Genomic DNA, 19017 nt, shown 5'->3' with positions numbered 1-19017 from the left:
GCCATTTCCCCAAGAATTTTGCACATGTGAGTTGCGAGGTTCTATTAATTCATATTCTTGTTTTGAAGTCATACAACTTAAAAAAGATTGACACATGATGTTACGATCATGTTCTTTTTATTTTGGGAAAAATACAAAAGAATTATGGGAAGCATTTGAGTTGCCCAGTGCACCCTGAATCAATTACCCTTAGAACAGTTTTTGAAAGCCATCACATGAGCTTATTTTCAAGATCATATGACAGCCCTTTACAAAAATAGACATTACCTCTCTGTAACTATCTTGCCCTAACATAAAGGTCTTCATGATCCTCCATTCCAGAATTTTTCTTGTTATTTTCATTCCCAACGCATAGATCAAAACTTAACCATTTTGTGTCTCCTTCCCTTGAAGGTACTAGGCTAGGCTAGATACAGTGATAAACTGATTCCCACTCTAGTGCTATCCAGAAATAACCCTTTCGCATGTGTTTCTATTTGATCAGGAAAATTAAAAGCTTTAAATCAAAAGAAGAACTATTGGTGGAATGCACCTAGTCTACATTTAGTTTCCTTCAAATTACAATTCAACATTTCCAGCAATAAAGGGATGTGGAGATAAGTATGATCTTGAACGAAATAGGAGCATTGTCTTGTGAGTAAGCTGAAAGTACATTTGTTCACTTCCTGAGGGCTCCTTTCTGTGATTCCCTGTCCTGGAGAACCTGCAGACGTTTCAAGTTGTGAGTGTGAATCTTAGATGAATTTTTGGTGACTTTAAATGTCTATCTCAGGCACTGGGAATTGATGTTATTATGTCCATTGAATCAGTCAATATTCTTTGATGATTGCTTACCTTTCATTAACTCAAACACACAGAAGGGTGACTATATTTAAGGAGAATACAAAGTAGAATAAGGTACAATCTCTGCCCTTAAAAAGAGTATAGTCTATTACTACTGAATATGAAATAAAATGTGATAAATGCATCACAAGTGATACAAAATGTGATGTGAATTCTGATGCAAGAGAGATGATATCTAGTATTTGTGTCATAGGATAGTATCCCTTGTTCTTAGATGGGTACCAAGAACAGGAAGATTTTGTCCTTGACCTCAAGAATTTTCTCTTATTTGAGGAGATAGAATAGTGGTAAGATTGAGATGTAGAAATATTTATAGGGGAACATAAACCAAATTATTATTGATATCTGATGGCAGGGACCGAAGTCTAGTTCACAGGGAAGTTATGAGTGCCTGTATCATGTCTTCTGTTGTGTCATTGTAAGAAACCAATGTGGAGAATCATGTCATCGAAGATACATTTATTTCAGCCAATATTAATTTTTCTTTGATACCACAGGCATTCATTGAGTGGATCATGTACCAAAGTGTGGAAGGGATATGGAGTAGAATCGGGACTGGGACATAGCTGAGAGTGACTGAAAGCATTTGATGAAAGGAAGTTTTGTCTCAGGTGTATGGATTGGAGCAAGGTGAGTTTTCCTGAGTAGAGGAAAGCTGTGTGTATAGAAACCAGCAAATGAAGGAGAGAAGATGGTAGACCGGTTGACATGGCCAACAAAGATGGTTCCTGACAAAGAATAGAGAGGTGTGAGGAGTCACAGTGTGTGGCTGTTCCCATTTCAAGCCATAGGTTGGCTGCCAACCGGAAGGTCATGATGATCAAGGTGGGGACTCATGTCGCTGGGCTAGGTGGGGATTGAGGAAAATGGGAGGAGAGCACGTGGTTGATCTCCCTGGGCCGTCGCTCAAACCAAGCCCTTTATTTACAGGTAGAAATGAAGGTCCAGTGTTGCCAGATCTGAATTTTCAAAAAAAACCTTAAAAATCGCTATTTTTATTTGGACTCTCAAGTTTTAAATGTCAGCCACTAATACAAATATCAGATCCTTCCCTCCAGGTGCATTAAAGAAAAGAAGAGAAGAGTCTATCCCAATCCTACTTGGTGACATTAGAGAGCTCTAATTTAATTTGGTTTTATCCAAATATATTTATTTTTTGATCTGGCAATATAAAATGATTGTGAGAAATCCTTGTTGCTATTGTGGGGAACATGAACAAAATTCTTATTTTTCTACTTTGAAAAAATGTCCAAGTTATTTGGTCTATTTCATCACCAATTACCTTTAGGAGGACATATTACACATTAGAAATATAAACTGCCAAATGGTGTACACAAAATGCATTTATAGTTTTGATTCTGCCATGGTTCTGAGTTTTTGTGGGTTTTTTTTTTTTTTTTGATCCTGAATATATGTATGCTCGGTATTTATCCCTCGATATTTACCCCATCATCTGTGGTAAAACACATTCCTCTGTTTTATTTTTCCCTGTTATGCAAAACCAGAAGAATATTGCTAACAAAATTATAAGCCCAGAATCTTCGCATGAGTCATATAATCAAGCCCTACTGTTGACACAGACTCTGTAAACAGAGAATATCACAGTTGACGCTCATATCAAAAAAGAGAGTTGCAGCTGATTCTGTTGAGTAGCAGGACATTACGGAACTGAAATTCGGCTTTATTTCAGCTAAGCTTCCATACTCTGACACAGTTGGGACTCTGAAAATTCAGCTTTGCACTGACCAATGTCAAACACATCCTCCTTCGATACCATGAAAGCTCACATCTTTTCTGGTCATTAATGCTTTTCAGGAATTAATTGATTGTTAGTGTTTAGCCGAAGAAGCCAGAGAGAGAGAGAGAGAGAGAGAGAGCTATCTGGTTATCATGGAAGCAGTAATAATTATAATGATGGCTTGCTGCATTAAGATATGTAGCACCAAGTACCCATTTCAGCCCAAACAGATTGTAAATACATCCCTCCTCTTCAATCACCCTATTAATTTGGAAATGCTTAGATCTAAAATTCAGCATAGGAATCTACAGAGCCTACCAATTAGAACAAGCCAGCTTGTCCTGCTAACACTGCCACAGTGCTGTTTGGTTTAACAGATAATGATAATTTAACTTTGAAATAACCTTGTCATTGTAAAAAGAATTAAAATTATAACTCTTCCACAATCTTGGTGTGCAGCTTTCTACAGACTGTGATGTGCCGAATTTCAAGTAATATTCCTCTGTCGCCCCATATCCCCAGGTCCTGGATAAAAATGAAATGTGCATTTCATAAGAAGATCCCAGTGAGCAGTAATAAGAAAAGGTATTCAATCATAGTCAATTGGTTAAAGCTTTGGGGATGGGCTCGAGCCACCATCTTCTTTTTTCATAAGGCCACGAATAAAAAAATAAATAAACTAAAATATATCTCAACCTCCCACCAGATCCAGCTGGCTAGGGAAATAGATGGAGTTATATTGGTAGTAATATGAAGATAATTTCCAATGGATTATTTTAGAATTAGTGGAGGCATCATCAATCACCTCAGCTATAATAAACAAAAATTCTAGTCAATGTAATATAAGTTCTTTTAAGCATAACCTGAGGTCATATGAAAATATATACCTGATGCTGTTGTCTCTCCCTGCAAATAAAGAAACGGAGAGAGGAAGTGTATTTTTTCCTTGAAATGTATGAAAAACCTGGCAACCCTAAGCTTTTGCAGTATCAGGATTTCTATTTTCAAAGTTGTCAATAAAACTGAAAACAGAAATTGCTCAAAGGATATTTTGATTTCTTGAAAAACTCAGAGAAATACATAACTATATATTTATATATCTCTAAGTCTCTTTAGCATTTGAATTTGCATTTTTTTTTGGAGGGGGAAAGCATTTTGTTCATAAGGAATTACACTACGCTAGATAGATGTAAATCAGTTAGTCTTCAAAAACAATAAATAATCCCCAAGTTGGCCAAAGGTATTTTCACGTTGGCTTTTGTCTGCACAAAAGTGAAAGATCTTCCAAAATTTTGAAATCTAGGAAGCAAAACCCAGACTGCCCAAGCAGACGTGTTTTTGTGAAAATCTAGAATAAAGCTTTCTTTTTACCTACCAGGAAACCTTTTGTACAGCCAATATTATAGCTCACGTATTATGCCACGCCAAAAACAGTTGGGAACTTTCATTCATTCTGATTCACTACAAAAGGAATTTCGCTCTGTCTCAGCTCATTATAAGCAGATGCTACTGAATATATTGGGGGAAAAAAAATTAGTGGCACCAGGAAAGTCCAACATTAAAAAAAAAAAAATGCTTAAAACAATAGTTGTTTAGAGATACCTCAATGGATCCCAGTGCTCCGGAACCTTCTCCTGGGTTGTGAACAATCGAAGATTTATTCCAGCTCTCTGCACACTGGGAAATGGAGACCCAGAAGCTCATTATCATGTCTATTAAAAAGCAGAAACTGGGGTACATCTAAGAAAAGATGTATTACTTTTTAAACCGCACTGCAAACTGCAGACCAATAGGGACTTGAACTATATAAAAATACTCTCAGTAGTATGGGAGTGGGAAGGGGGTGGAGCGGAGATTCACTCCCCCAAACAGCAGGAAAATACCATGCCACAAAGTTCCATTGTTGTCATGGCTTTGGAAAAATGGCTCTATTGGATTTTCCTGAAAAGGGATTTTTGAAGTCAGACTTTTGGTTTGGTCAGAGGACGAGATACAGCAACTCAAATAACTTAGGGAACTATGCTCTAGAGGAGGTGAGGGAGGGTTTGATTATCAGTGACCAGTTAAATTCTAGTTAACCCCAATTATAAACCTTCACCTTTGCTAATTGGATTAATTTGTCAGCAAGCAATATACTTATAAAGTGTAGGAGAGCCAACTTTGCGCCACTTGATTATGAGATAAAAATCATTATTGTGGCATGGCTCATTTCTTAAGAGTAGATCTATAAGCAATTTCTGCAAAGGTAGAACAAAGTTGAATTTTACTGTAAAGTTGGAAGACCCATTTATTATAGCTATTCTGGAAAAAATATGCCCAGTAAGCAAATTCTCTCTCAATTAAAAGCTTTCCAAACTGAGGGTTTAATGAAACCTTAATTAAAGTCAACGGAAAAGTCATGTTCAGAAAAAAAAAAAAAAAGTAAAGGTACTCAAATGTATCCTTTTATTTCCCTCTTGACTGATCCAAGAATACTGTTTCTGACTCTTCCAGTTTTTTTTAGTGTGTTTTGTCCACAGAGAGACATAAACCAGAAAAACCTGTTGCATTTATAGTCATCTCACCCCCCAAAGATGAGCAGTGTCTACGTTCTCATTAAAATGGTAAAAGATGTTCCTACACTGTTTCCAACAGTTCACAAAGACTGAGAGCAAAATTTGCCAGTACGATTTGTTGGACTCAATTTTAATAACGAAAATATAATTTTAGGTTGCTAATTCTGTTAGAAAAATCTGTGAATGGGTCCAGTCTGATTAAAATAGAACAACAGTGTCAATCATACATACTTCCCTGTGGTGGAAATAAAATCTTTCAAAGTGTTCCAAGTTGGAGTGAACAGAGAATCTGTTATACTTGAAAATATGTTAATAAGGCTTAAAAATATTGTGTTTTAGAATTGGCTAAAGGGCAAATAGCTATCGTCAGCATCATCTGTCTCTTGGGTGAACAAGTACCCAAATGCCTAAAGAGACACAAGGCTACTAGTATTGGGGACGACGTGCTTCTAACTACAAAAGAAATCCTGTGGCATTTTCTGCTTTTATTTTTTCACAAAGGGAGTTATGGGATATTAGATATTCGATAGATATTCCAAGGGAATATAGATTGTATTTAGCAAGTCAACCTTTATTTTTCCTTTATAACAAGGGTCCTAAGAATCGTCCTTTCAGATTCTTCCCCTTTATAAACAAAGCAATTTATAGGAAGGAGGCAGTAAAAAATGATGGGATGATGGAAATTAATGGGCTTTCTGTGTATGAGTGTGTGTGTATTTGTGTGTGTGTGTGTGTGTGTGTGTGTGTGTGTGAGACCGGGGCAGGGGAGAAAGAGAGAAATCAACCTAGGACCAGGGTATTGGATGTACCTTCTCTATAACCCGACCCACACCTCGTCATCACCTTTGACAACAGAGAAGAAAGCAAGCCGAGCGTTGGGATCAGGGCATAATAATGCCTGTTGACAATAAATTATCAAATCAATAATCATGTTTAGCCAATCCCTTTGTGTAAAACCTGTTATTATGATTCTAGTACCAGCTGTCTGAGACTTTAATTTAAGTGCTGGCTTGAGGCTAGACATTTGGAACGCTAGTTTAGAATGTTTTATAGCCCAAGCAATATGTTTTACTAACCTCAAATACGGTGATGATGGTTTAAATGGTGACTATAATTTGTATGTGGGGGGCTCTGGGGTGAGTTTTGCTTTCCCAGGGAAGGATCTGTTGTATCAACAATGCAGACACTTCTGGGCTATCTGAAGCAGCTAATCCCAAGGGGCCCTTGGGGCTGAGTCTACCTGACTGCAGGTAAGCACCACAGGTGGTTAACTTCTGGAAGTTCCTTCAAGTTGCTGCAAACTGGAAGTTCCTCAGAAACTGAAATATTCGGGGGAAAGCACCATGTTGGAGAAGAAGACGTGGTTTAGCGTCTGGTGGGCTGGGAAGTTTTGCTCTGGCCCTTCAACATCAGCTACTCTCTTGACCCTAGACCTTGAATGAGAAGGCAAAACCAGGTCCTGTCCGGTTGTCAGCAGCACATATTCACCTTTCCCTAGTAATCAATCAGCTACCAGCCACGTGCTGGCATATTGGAAATGCAGAATTCTACTTTCAACACCGTAGCCTCCGAGAGAACACCATTCATAAGAATTTTTGCAGTTGTTCTGATCATGCATAAATGTTGTGGACCATGAATTTTGGAAAGAAGATGTCAATTTAAGATGAGATACAACTTATCGCTTTATATTGGAATATTATTAAGACAGTATATTCTTAACAAATTTTTTCACTTACGGAATTTACAAAGCACATTCTATCCGTTATCTCAATATTATAGTAGTATCTTTGTCATAATAAAATCTCATTTTACAGTGGAGGAATCAGACATTTTGAGAGGTTATATAATCAGCTTGGTCATGTATCTCCAAAGACCAAGGTTCAAAGTTGGATGTTCTGAGTGAACCAGTAACAGATGCAACTTGCAGATTTTTGTAAGTCCTTCTTGATTCATTGAATCATCAAAAACTCTAATCAATAATCACAATATCATCAAATTATTTTTGAGAGACTTTGTCTTCCATTTATAGGCAGTAGAACAACCAGCAAATATAAGTTCCAAATTCAGTGTCTAGGTTTGCAGGAAAAATTTTTCCAACTGAAGATCCCTTAGTATCTAATAGTTCTTCTGAGCCCATGATAGGTACTTAATAAATCTTGGGAATAACTTGACACCTAAAATACAAACCACATTGTCTCTTTTTCTGCTATAGTAACAGTCTAATTTAAGTTCTGGAAATGTTTCCTGAAGTTCTACAGATGAACTCTGCTGGTGGAGACAGGTGGGAAAAAATGCCAAAGTTGGGGCAAATATCTACTGAATAAACAATTCTCTGACAACAGTCTTTGTCAAGATGATTGACTCAGACAATAGCAATTGCTTCATAAATTATCCCAATATAAGAACTGCACATATGTGCATTGGTCATATGTATGGCCAGATGCATTTCTGGAAAAAAATGTGTTCACGGGTTAAGTCATCCCTAGCACAGTTCCTGGCACATTGGACAGGCATGGTATTAAACTTACTAATCGACATTAAAACATTTCATTTTACTGGAACTAGGGAGGCTTACCACTTGAAGAAATACCAGAGGAAATGTTATATAAAGCAATAACTCTGCTCTCTTCTCAACATATTTGTTTTGTAATTCCCGATGCTTACATATGCATTATAGTGAGCTGCATTTGAAATTACTATGCTGAGAAATAAATGCTCTACTTAATTGGCATCTGCAATGCAACTTTTCAATTAATTTATATTTTTTAGAGACAGAGGCAGCATGATACAATACAGGTGATGTTTATAACATTAATGAATCTGTGATTTTTTTTTTCTTTTTAAGAAACTAGGCAGAAGGGACAAAAAAAAAAAAAAAAGCCCCCTAAGCATTATCTATCTGAGTAGAATGAATGAACTGGCTCAGAGTTGTTGATCAATAGATAGTCAACCCAAAAGATGTTTCGCTGGAATCTTTCATTGTTGAGAAGATCAGGCTTGGGTGTGCCCAGTCTTCCCATCCTTGAAGTGCAGTGTGCAATGATGCCCATGATGATGAAGCTGGACTCAAACTGAGTTAATTCAGTGAGTTACTGGGTACTCAGTTTCCACACAATCCCATGGACCAGTCACTTGGCAACAAAAACTGGATATTACACAGTGTAATATTTGAAGGCTGGAATTTTGAGGAGAAATCATTGATGAGAAAGTCATTGACATGACTTTATTTCTTGCTGTGGCTAATATTTTCAATTGATTTGCACTCAATGACCAATGCTGATGATATTAAAAAAAAAATGTTCATTCGGTTTACCATTAGATCGTAAGATGATGAGTGATTTTGTTTTTATTTTTTAAGTACTTATGTATTTTCCATTAAGATAATTAAATTTCTTCTCCTGCAATAATGTCTTTCTACTTGTCTCCAAATAGAGTCACCAAGTTTTTGCCCTCATGTTTCATTCCCAAGAATCTATGCTGGCCCAGATCTTTATGCCAATATTTTGACTACTACAGAGGCTGAGTGAAAAAATCTATATTCTACTGCTTTTCCTGTGATCCTTAAATACCAGTATATTCCACTCTCCTGCTCAATCTTCTGTAGGCCACTTTTTTTTTTTTTTACCAAACTTTATTAAGTAGAGTTCATGCATCCATTTATTTTTTTTTTTTAAGATTTTATTTATTTATTTGACAGAGACAGAGAAAGCAGGGGGAGTGGCAAGCCAAGGGAGAGGGAGAATCAGGCTCCCCACTGAGCAGGGAGCCTGACATGGGGCTCCATCCCAGGACCTTGGGATCATGACCTGAGCTGAAAGCAGATGCTTAACTGACTGAACCACTCAGGCACCCCTCATGCATCCATTTATTTGTTCAGTTACCCACTCGTTCAATAAATAGTCTGTGATTAGTAACTACAATGTCAAGAGAGTAGGCACTGTATAAACTGCAAATAACAAGTTTATGACTTCTGCCCTCAGGAGGTTTAAAATCTAGTTCAGGAGATAAGACACAGAAAACAGCTTAGTGTAGAATCAGATCACTTGGGTCCTGGAAGCAGATTGCTCTACAATTCATTAGCTAAATCTTTGGGCCGGTTACTTAACCCAGCTGTGTCTCAGTTTCCACATCAGTAAAGTCGGCTGAATGATATTACTCATGTTAAGGGATTATCATAAGGATTACATGAGGCAGGACATGTAAAGTCTTAGGGCATCCTGGTTCAGCAAAAGCACTCAAAACACGTTTAATTGAGTGGTTAGGGGAATAAGTTAGAATTCAAGAAAATTTGAAACAAATCAAAAGAAAGAAGGAAAAACAAGAAGGAAGGAAAGGAGTGAGTTGAGACATTTCAAAGCTCAAAGAGGGGAGGAACCCTTTCCCCAGGTGGGTGCTTACAGCAATCACATGGCCGAAGTGGTATTGGAGCTGTGGCTGGAGGGATCAGTTGGAATATGACTGATTGGTTGAAGGTATGCAAGGTCTGGACTGGGCTCATACAATTCCCTGAAGCGTACTCTTCACTCATCATACATGCCAACTCACTTCCATGTGACTGTCCTCACACTACTTCCTATGGTACTCCTTCATCTGACTCAGGCTGAGCTTTCTAGGTATGCCTTTGCTGAACAGAAAACATTCAGATGCTGTAGAGAGGGATTCCATGCTACCTGCTCCTCATTTACTGACCTCGTTATGTTATTATATTGTACTGAAGGAATGTACCTGTGAAATTCTCCCTAGACCCTAAGTTACTTGAGGTCAAGTTCCCTGTCTTTGCAGATCTTGCATCTACTGCACTGGCTGACACCACATAGACACTCAAAAAATGCACAGTGATCTAAAAAGCATCACTAGTAATCCGGGTATCCTAAAGAAAATGGTAGAATGAAAGGCCGCACAACCTGGTTTATTGTGTGAGATTGCTAACATAGTTCTGTGCTTCACGGGGCCAACTCATTCACTTTGGAGTGAGAATAGATCTCTGAATTGCACGGTGAATTCCTTTGAAACTTGAAGAGAAAACCATTTACCGTCAATGGATGGGATTTCTTATGCATTTTTCACCTGGGGGGTGTCATCAAATTTTAGTGTCAGGAAATTTCTCCTATTGGAAGAACATTCCAAATTTTACCAAGTTCAATTGGCCTTGAATAGGACTCAAAAGCTCTAAACATGGGGGTAGAAGGCAGGTTGCTAGGAACATTCTTCTCTAGGTGAGGAAAAGAATAAAAGTCATGCTGCATAAGGGTGCAAGGGCCCCATATGAAGACTTCTTCCCCCTGCCTCTTTGACTATGTTAAATACTAGAGAAAACAACTATTTTTAAAAACAATTTTCACTCAAAAATACACACACACACACATCTCAAAAGGATAAAAGATTATTTTGGAATTAAAAAAATGCTGCCTCTATTATATTTTAGAACCAAATAAAGTTCAAGTACATTTTTCACACTTACCTTACTTTCATATAATGCATTAAATAAGTCACTTAATGCTTCTCAGACTGAGTCAGAAATTGCATTCCTGTAACTGAGGTCAAAATCTTATTGAAGAGTTGTGATTTTTGGATTGATTTATATCATTTCTTTATTCACTTCTTCATCATTTATTTCTTTTCTTCCTTGACCCAGAGAAGAGGCCACCAACTAACAAAAGCCCCAATGCCATTGAAACTCTGGACAAATAATACTGACCCACATTGGCAAGTTGAGAGCCCTATCTCATTCTACACTGTAGAGTACAAAATTATAGAATAAAAAATAAAGAGGTTATCAGTCACACAATTTGTCTTCTCTTGCAATGCAGATTAAATGGTTATAACTTTGCCAGACTCCAAGCTACTTGACATCTGTCAAAAGGCTGGGGTCATCTTTCTTCCATTAGCGACGGTCTCCATTTCAACAATCCCCACCATGCCCATATTCATGTCAGGTACAATTGTCTACTTCTTGTCAATCTTTCCTGTTAATGGGATCAACAAGTGCTGAAACCAGGCATCTTTCTCTTCTGTATGTTGCAAAGAGAAAATGCTGGTACTTTTCAGGGACAGAAGAGCAAAGAGTAAAAGGGAAAGACAGCTCCTGGACTCCTTGTCATCTAATGTTCTCCTTTATTTATTTCCCAACGCAGAAGCTTCCATTATAAGATACAGGATTGCTTTGCAACTAAAAAGGCTGCCAGTGACCCAATTCCAAAGGCTCCATTTGTGGGCATGATCCATCCCCTCCCAAATCACTATGGTAGACAGTGAAATTTTCGAATGTGCAAAATGAAGTTAGGTACGGCAGAAACATAATTTGTCTTGGGAAATGATGGGTAGATATATGCATCTAGTTGCAGTGCAAAGAAGCATCCAATTATGATATACTTGACCCATCATCCTAGCCTCAGCCACTAAGCAGATCTGTGGACTCAAAACATGTTTGTGTTAACTCCCCAAGTGATGTATCTGTGGTAGATTTCAAAATGTTTGGGAGAAGGGATGAAAATGCAGGTTCTTAATCCATACTTCTGACTGCTTCACACTGTTACTGATCATGATCAATCCTGGATTCTTTCAGATGAGACAGGAGTCAGCTTTTTACATAAACCGATTGTCCCATCCCTTGGTATATGGGCTCAAACTCACCAGTTTGTTTTAGATCATCTATCTAAAATGCAGTTTTGAATTTCAGAATCTTGTTGGATAGTTACAAAATCAATAGCATACAACAAAGGGGATGGTTAGAATAGGAAAAGCACATGTCCAGGATGCATTTTGAGACAAAAGGTCAACCTTTAACCAGGAAAACCTTGCGAGTACTTCTAACCCAGAAGATCACTCACTAAATCATGCTTGCACTTTTTATGAATGCTCTGTGCTTTTTTTTTTTTTTTAACATAACAGCTAAGTTCAAGTGGGTGAAGAACCCTTCTCTAAGCAGTTCCGAGGATTAACTGTACAATTTAAGCGCCATATAGGGTTTATGCGTTCGTTTCAACAGTCATTCCTATATGTTTATACTTGCGTTTCTATCTTTAATCCATAGAATCAGTGGTAAGAAATGAATAAACCATCTCAGTGGAAGTTAACACAACATGGCTAAGGAATGTAATGTTTTTGCCCCATTGGCATAGGAGAGTAACCTTGATATTGATATGGTATATATTAAGGATTATGTTTATTTATTATATATTGCTACATATATACATATTCAATATGCATAAAATATATAATATATGTACATACACTATACGCATATACTATATACATATACTTATACTATGTACATAGCAATATAATATACATGTACTATACTATATACATGCACTATACAATATACATGCACTATCCTATATACATGCACTATACAATATACATGCACTATCCTATATACATGCACTATACTATATACATGTACTATACTATATACATGCACTATACAATATACATGCACTGTACAATACATGCACTATAATACACACATGCACCATACAATAGACATGCTGTATGCAATATATATGCACTGTACTAGATGCACGCTCTATACAAGATGCGTGTGCTATAAAATATACATATGCTCTATATTCATAACTATATATGTTCATTTCATATGCTATATATCACTTTTTAGAAGTATATGTTAATAGTATATGTTTAATAAAATTTAGTATATGTTTAAAAAATATAAATATACATGTTACATAATCTAGATTTAATAAAATAAGTAACTTCAGTTAAGTATACTCCAGATACACAATAGCTGTCTGATACTGGGTAAAGGTTTATTCTGGCGATGCACTGCTTAGTGCTTTGAGGGGTCCGTTTCCATAAGCCAAGATCCCGACCCCCCCACCCATGCCTCTCCGTCCAAACACATATACTCTATTTTAAAATTATTCTGCCACTTTTGTTAGATTGAGTTTGTGAACTGCCAAATCACTGAGTCATGCCCCCTTCTTACTCCTCTGAAGTCTGCGCCAAGTTCTGTTTCTGAGGCAAAGCAGAATAAACACCTTTCACTAGCACTTCACTCTTGTGGTAAAATATGAGGGCATCGTCTATCAGTATCTGCAGAACAGACTCTGAAAACACCCCTTTCTGGATTTTCTGCTTTTCTCATTCTATTTTCTCCCAGAATCTGTTTGCAAAACATTTTATGGAATTGGCAAGTTATTTGCACTGCTTTTGCATTGCAGTCTGACTAATTCAATTGCAATTATTTGTAAACTGCCGCCATAACTCTTCCTTGGCTAATGTCTGCAAACTGTTTACTAAACAATAAACTTAATCATGCATTCATTGTTGCAAATGTCTCCAAATGGCTTCGGAGTAGAGCTGACTTGACATTTTTGCCTATTTGCAAAGCCATGAAGAATGTTTTCTGAATAGACAGTAAGTTCTATAACATTTAGTCATTCTATTTCCTACACCTCTCCTGACCTGTTGCAGATGGGGATGGCCTCTTTTATGGGTCAGCCATTGTACTGTGGCAAGAGCGGTAGGTCCAAAGCAAATGGCACTGTGGGTAAGGCTGGTAGCAGTGAACGAAGACTGTATGGCAGCGTTGTATGGGCAATAGTCAGGTTTTATAAATATTACCTGAGCATCACTAAGCATATTAGCCAAGTCACTATTATCCTCAAGACCCCGTCTGAGACTTCTTGAGGGGTACAGGCTGTAAAGATAGGCTCCGCCCATGGCGGATCTGACAGGACGTGAGGACGAGAGGAAGAGGAAAGGTCAAATCAACATCTCACTTACAGACATAGAGATCTAACAGACTCATGGTGACGTAACTAACAGTGGCCAAGTCAGGATGAGGAGCTGATCTGGGAAGAAAAATGATAAAGATGGCTTAAAATATCCCGGTTGGACCCAACAACCACAAAAGAGTGTATCAGAAATGCTTAGCAGGTCGTTTGGAATGGAGAGTGAAAAAGCAGGAAAGGTCTGGCTGGAGACACCGGCATGGGGATATTGGCCACAGGGGTGTGGCTGACTCCGGCGGAAGGAAAGGGCAGACTTTGGGGGGTAGGGTAATTTCACAACCACTAGGAAGACAGAAACTTAATGAAAACATTAAAAAAAAAATGATGGTAAGAGGACCCAGTTGTTAACATGGTCATGGAAACGAAGGGAGCAAGTTTCAAGAAGTCTAGGGTGTGGAAAGGGCCTGTGGCAGAAATGTTTCGGACAATGAGAAAAGCATACTGAATTGGAGATGGAGAAAAGACAGAAGATTTCACCAAAAATGCTGGGAGCTAGGATGAAGGGCGTCAATGAAGCTGCTGTGAATACCAGGAGCCTCACCCCCCCCGCCCTCCACCGGAGAAGTTTAGCCATGGAAAAGGGGGGAGGCTGAGTAGTAAGCCAGTAACATTTCTTCAATTTGGTCATTATCTCCCTCGTCACAATTCTGGCTCAGGTCATCTCACCTAAACCATTAGTATATCCTCCATTATTCCCACTCTCTGCTTACGAAGTTGCCCACCACATTAATGGGAAAAAAAATAGAAGCAATCAGAGGACAATTTCCACATGTTTTACCCTGTGTCTGTACCCACAGAGTCAATCTCCTTCTCCTCCTGGTACTATGAATAATTGGTCTAAACAAGCCAACCTCTTGTCTGCTATATCCCATCCTTTCCTTTCTACCCCAGAACATTCCTCCAGCACCGCCCATTTTGCCTTGTTTGCACGGGATGCTTTAATTTGTCACACCTGAAAAACAGCCTCCCATGACTCCACATCTTTCTCCAGGTCGTACTCCATTTCTCTGCCTCTACTCGCTGACTCTAATTTGTCTCCTCCTCTCTCTTGACTTCAGTGAAATCAGCATCTTACACCTCACCTCTTCACTGAAACAGCTCTTATTAAGGGCAACAGTGACCTCCACATGGCTAAATTCATGAGTTGGTTTGTAGTTCTCATTCGATCACTCCCTCCTCTCAAAATTTGCACTTCTTTTGGCTTCCAGAGCACCATTTTCTTTTTTTTTTTTCCAAAGATTTTATTTATTTGACAGAGAGAGACACAGCGAGAGAGGGAACACAAGCAGGGGGAGAGGGAGAGGGATAAGCAAGCTTCCCGCAGAGCAGGGAGCCCGATGTGGGACTCGATCCCAGGACCCTGGGATCATGACCTGAGCTGAAGGCAGTCGCTTAACCAACTGAGCCACCCAGGCGCCCCAGAACACCATTTTCTTTTGGTTCTCTTCCCATGTCACTGGGCACTACTTTCCATTTTGTTGCTGGTACTTCCTTACCCTCCTGACTTGGAAACATTAGAACACCTCAGGAACTGTTCTTTCCACTTCTCCATCTCTATCTGCACTGACTTCCCATGTGATCCCATCTTGCCTTTGGCTTTAAGTATCACCTAAATACTGGTGACTCCAAAATCATATCTCCAGCCTGGATGTCTACCCTCAGCCCCAGGTTTATGTATCTACTTGTCATATCTACTTGGATATTCATACAGTGTCTCAAAGTCAACATTCCTAGAACCAAATTCACGACTCCCCGTTAAGCACCGATCTCCCAAGTATGCTTCTTCTCCAGTCTTTCCTTAGCAAATAACAACTTCATCCTTCCAGTTTCCCAGCTGAAATCAATGCAGATATTCATCTCCTTTCTTGTTGTCACATCTCCAAAGCTGTCCATCGGCAAATGCTGTCAACTTCTTAAATATATCTAGCATCTCATCACTTTGTGCCACATCATTGCTACCACCTTGGTCCAAGTCATTATCATTTCTTGCCTGGACTATTACAGTCAGCTTCTACCTGGGCTTTCTGTTTCCATACCTGCCTATCCAGAGTCTCTTCTCAATGGAACAGCCAGAGTGATTCTTTGAAAATACTGTTTGTGCCATCCTTCTGCTCAGAGGCCTCTAGTGGTTTTCTAGACCTCACCAAAAATAAAAGCCAAAGTCCTTTTAATGACTTCAAGACCCTACCCGATCTGGGCCCTGGTCATTCTTTGCCTTCATCTTCTCCTTCGCTACCTTCAGATCTCTCTACACTAGCTACCAAGACCTCTTACCTGTTCCTTTAACAAAGAAAATATCTCAGGACCTTTGCATGTTCTGTTTCCCCTTACTGGTACATTCTTCCCCCTAAATCTATATAAGGTTCCCCTTACTTTATTAAGTCTCTGCTCAAATGTCACCTTATTGTGAGGCCTTTCCTATACAACATATTAGTGCCCACCTTCAGCACTCCCTATCCCTTACCCTGCTTTATTTCCTTCCATATCATCATCTGACCTACCATATTTATTTGTTTGTATATTTATTGCTTCCACTCAATTGCATGTAAGAACTATGAAAACTGGAACTATCTTCATCATCATCTTCATCACTGTCTTCTAGTGCCACCACTTAGAAAAGCACCCAACACATGCTTCATATGTAATAAATATTGGAATGAGTAAAAATCAACTTAATACAAAATCAATGGTACCTAGCACACCACTTAGGACATCATATTGGTTTAATAAACATCTATTGAAGGAATGAATGAATCAGTTTCCAGGACTGGGGAGGCATGGACTCATTCATAGGCAGAAAGCAAGAGCCAGTTGGGGAAAGGTAGATATAATGAAGTAGATAACTGGATAACATGTAAATATATTATCACCAAGTAAGCCCTGGGACTAGGCACAGCAGGATATTTCACACCATCTCTGCAACATGATGAGATGTTGAACAGGTGACCCTCCCAGGGTGGGACTGGGTTTCTCAGGACCAGCTGATGAGAGGGATTCCCGCTCAGGGGTTATCAAGAAGCCGAATCCAGGAAATCAAGGAAATTTAGAAGATAGAATGGGTCACCAGAACCAGAGAGTCAGACTCAGATGAAGGAAGAATCTTGGCCAGTATCAGATTCTTGGGAAGGTGGCATTTGAATCAAGTATGGAGGAGGCAGGATGGTGGACCACTTTCCAAGAAACAAATCAGCAATACATGGAGATTGTTGGTACAATGGAGACAGTATTCTTGGCCTAAAACCCAGGCTCCAGGCTGACTTTAAGGTACAGAGAAACAGAGCATGACTATATCATGTGTCCCAGCCTGAAATCCTATTCATTCATTCCCAGACACAAACCTGTACCCGATATAACCAATTCCGACCCAGGATGGGTGTCTGACTGCAAGAGATAAGGCAGTCAGTAAAAACTGCAAAGCCAGAGTCCGGATTGGCCAGTTGCGCAAAGGCCTCATCTGGGAAACCCATCGTCCCGTTTTCCCAAGCTGGTCCACTGGAATCAGGGATTTTCCTCTTGCAAAACTGGCCACAAAATACAACTTATAAAGTGCCCCAAACCGCTCCGCCAGACCAGCCAGAAAGCACAACTCCTCTCGGCTGTCTAAGAATGCCTGCTATATAATGAAAACCATAAACCCCCGGCTTCCACAGGCACGCGCGCTGCAGTTGGACGGGGACGAGCACTTCCTCCCGCCAGAGCATCCCTCCCCCTGCAGCCTTGACAACGCATCCTCATCCTCGCAGCCACAACTGGAAACCGCCCCTCCGTCTTCCCTGGTCCCCAGGTCGGGGTGCCAACTTCGGCTCCCAAACTGTTCAAAGTGAATAATCAAAGGCCATTGAAAAAAAAGGTGACACTTACTTGAATCAATGTCTTCTTGAGGCTTTTGAGAGGTGCAGCAGGCATAAAATTTAATATTGATTTGTTGGGGCACATTCCATTCCCGCTTTCAGAGTCATTTCGGAATGACAATTTGTTTTGAGCCATACGGGGGACGTCGGTCTACCGGACACACAGGAGTCCCCGGCCCTCTTAATGAAGTTCAGCTGGCTTTTTTTTCTGGCCACTTCTCTGAGTTGGTTCTCCCCTCCTTAAATTTCTTGGTTCCTGCCGTCCCCTTCTGCTTGCTCCTCTTAGCTCCTGTTCTAATTTCAACTGTCATTTCCCCCGCTCTCCCGAGTGCTCTGAGCTCCTGTTCTAATTTCTCATGTCTTCTCCCAGAGCTGCCCTCCTTTCTGTCTCTCTGACCCTCTCCTTCTTGCCTTCTCTTTTTCTCTGACTCTGACTCTTCCATGTCCCATCAGAGGCTTTGCTCAGGTTTCACTTCGGCTCTGGTATTCTGCATCCTGTTTAACGCAGCCAATAATAGGATGTCCGATCTGCTCTGCATAAATCCCAGATTCACAAAAATAAAATAGGATTTTTTTTTCCCCACGTTCATCGACATCTGCACTTGCATCTCATCTCCCTTCACTATTTCCTCCCCCTCCTTCCCTTTCAGCTTCTACTTGCAGTTGGAATAATCTAAGAAAATCTCTTTTTATATTCCTTGGTTGATAGGAGCAAAATACAGGGAATTGGTCTGAGAACTCTCATCTCAATACAATTCTGGTCCAATTTCATTTTCTAAAGAAGTTTGGATAGATTTCCAGTGAGTATCCAGGTAAGCCTGAGACAAGATCTGCTGGGAGCCCATCATTCCCTCCAACAATACTTAAAGGGATAAGGAAGTTAAGGTCCTGTCTTGTAAGTGACATATTTCTCGGGGGTCTTTCTCCCCTCTCAGTTACAGATAGAAACAACTGCACGCTCCTTAATTACACACGGAGTGATTTGCATTATTCGCAAACTGCTTCACCAAGTGTGTATATTGGCAAACAATCTGGGTGGAATTTTGAACACAGTGGTCTGGCCTGGAATGAAAGAAATGTTCAACAAATGTGGTGTTGGGATATGGAAAGGAATTCCTAGCTGTCTTGAATATCTAGACTCTTTAAGACAGGGATGGTAGGGGATTCTATCTACATGTTGGTTCTTAGGAGCAAAGAGCTCCTCCTGTAAAATTTTCCCAGCCTGGAGGATGTGAAGAGCTCCGTACTAAAGAATGCATCCATGTCCATATTAA

The 19017-nt window shown here is 39.5% G+C and overlaps 1 long non-coding RNA gene across 1 annotated transcript in view; it reads right to left on the bottom strand.

The window, feature by feature from the left end:
* Positions 1-18276, bottom strand: part of LOC135361531 (uncharacterized) — a 185417-nt gene extending 167141 nt beyond the window's left edge. Inside the window, exon 1 of the long non-coding RNA XR_010404851.1 lies at positions 17754-18276. This is a non-coding gene — a long non-coding RNA (uncharacterized LOC135361531). The remainder of the gene's footprint in view (positions 1-17753) is intronic.
* Positions 18277-19017: the final 741 nt, after the last annotated feature.

The sequence above is a fragment of the Mirounga angustirostris genome, unplaced genomic scaffold (genome assembly GCF_029215605.1).
Source record: "Mirounga angustirostris isolate CCGP_5_RB_7025 unplaced genomic scaffold, mMirAng1.0.hap1 SCAF_9, whole genome shotgun sequence".
Lineage (NCBI taxonomy): Eukaryota > Metazoa > Chordata > Mammalia > Carnivora > Phocidae > Mirounga > Mirounga angustirostris.
Note: the sequence above shows the minus strand (reverse complement) of the source record. Positions and strands in the feature narration are given on the sequence as shown.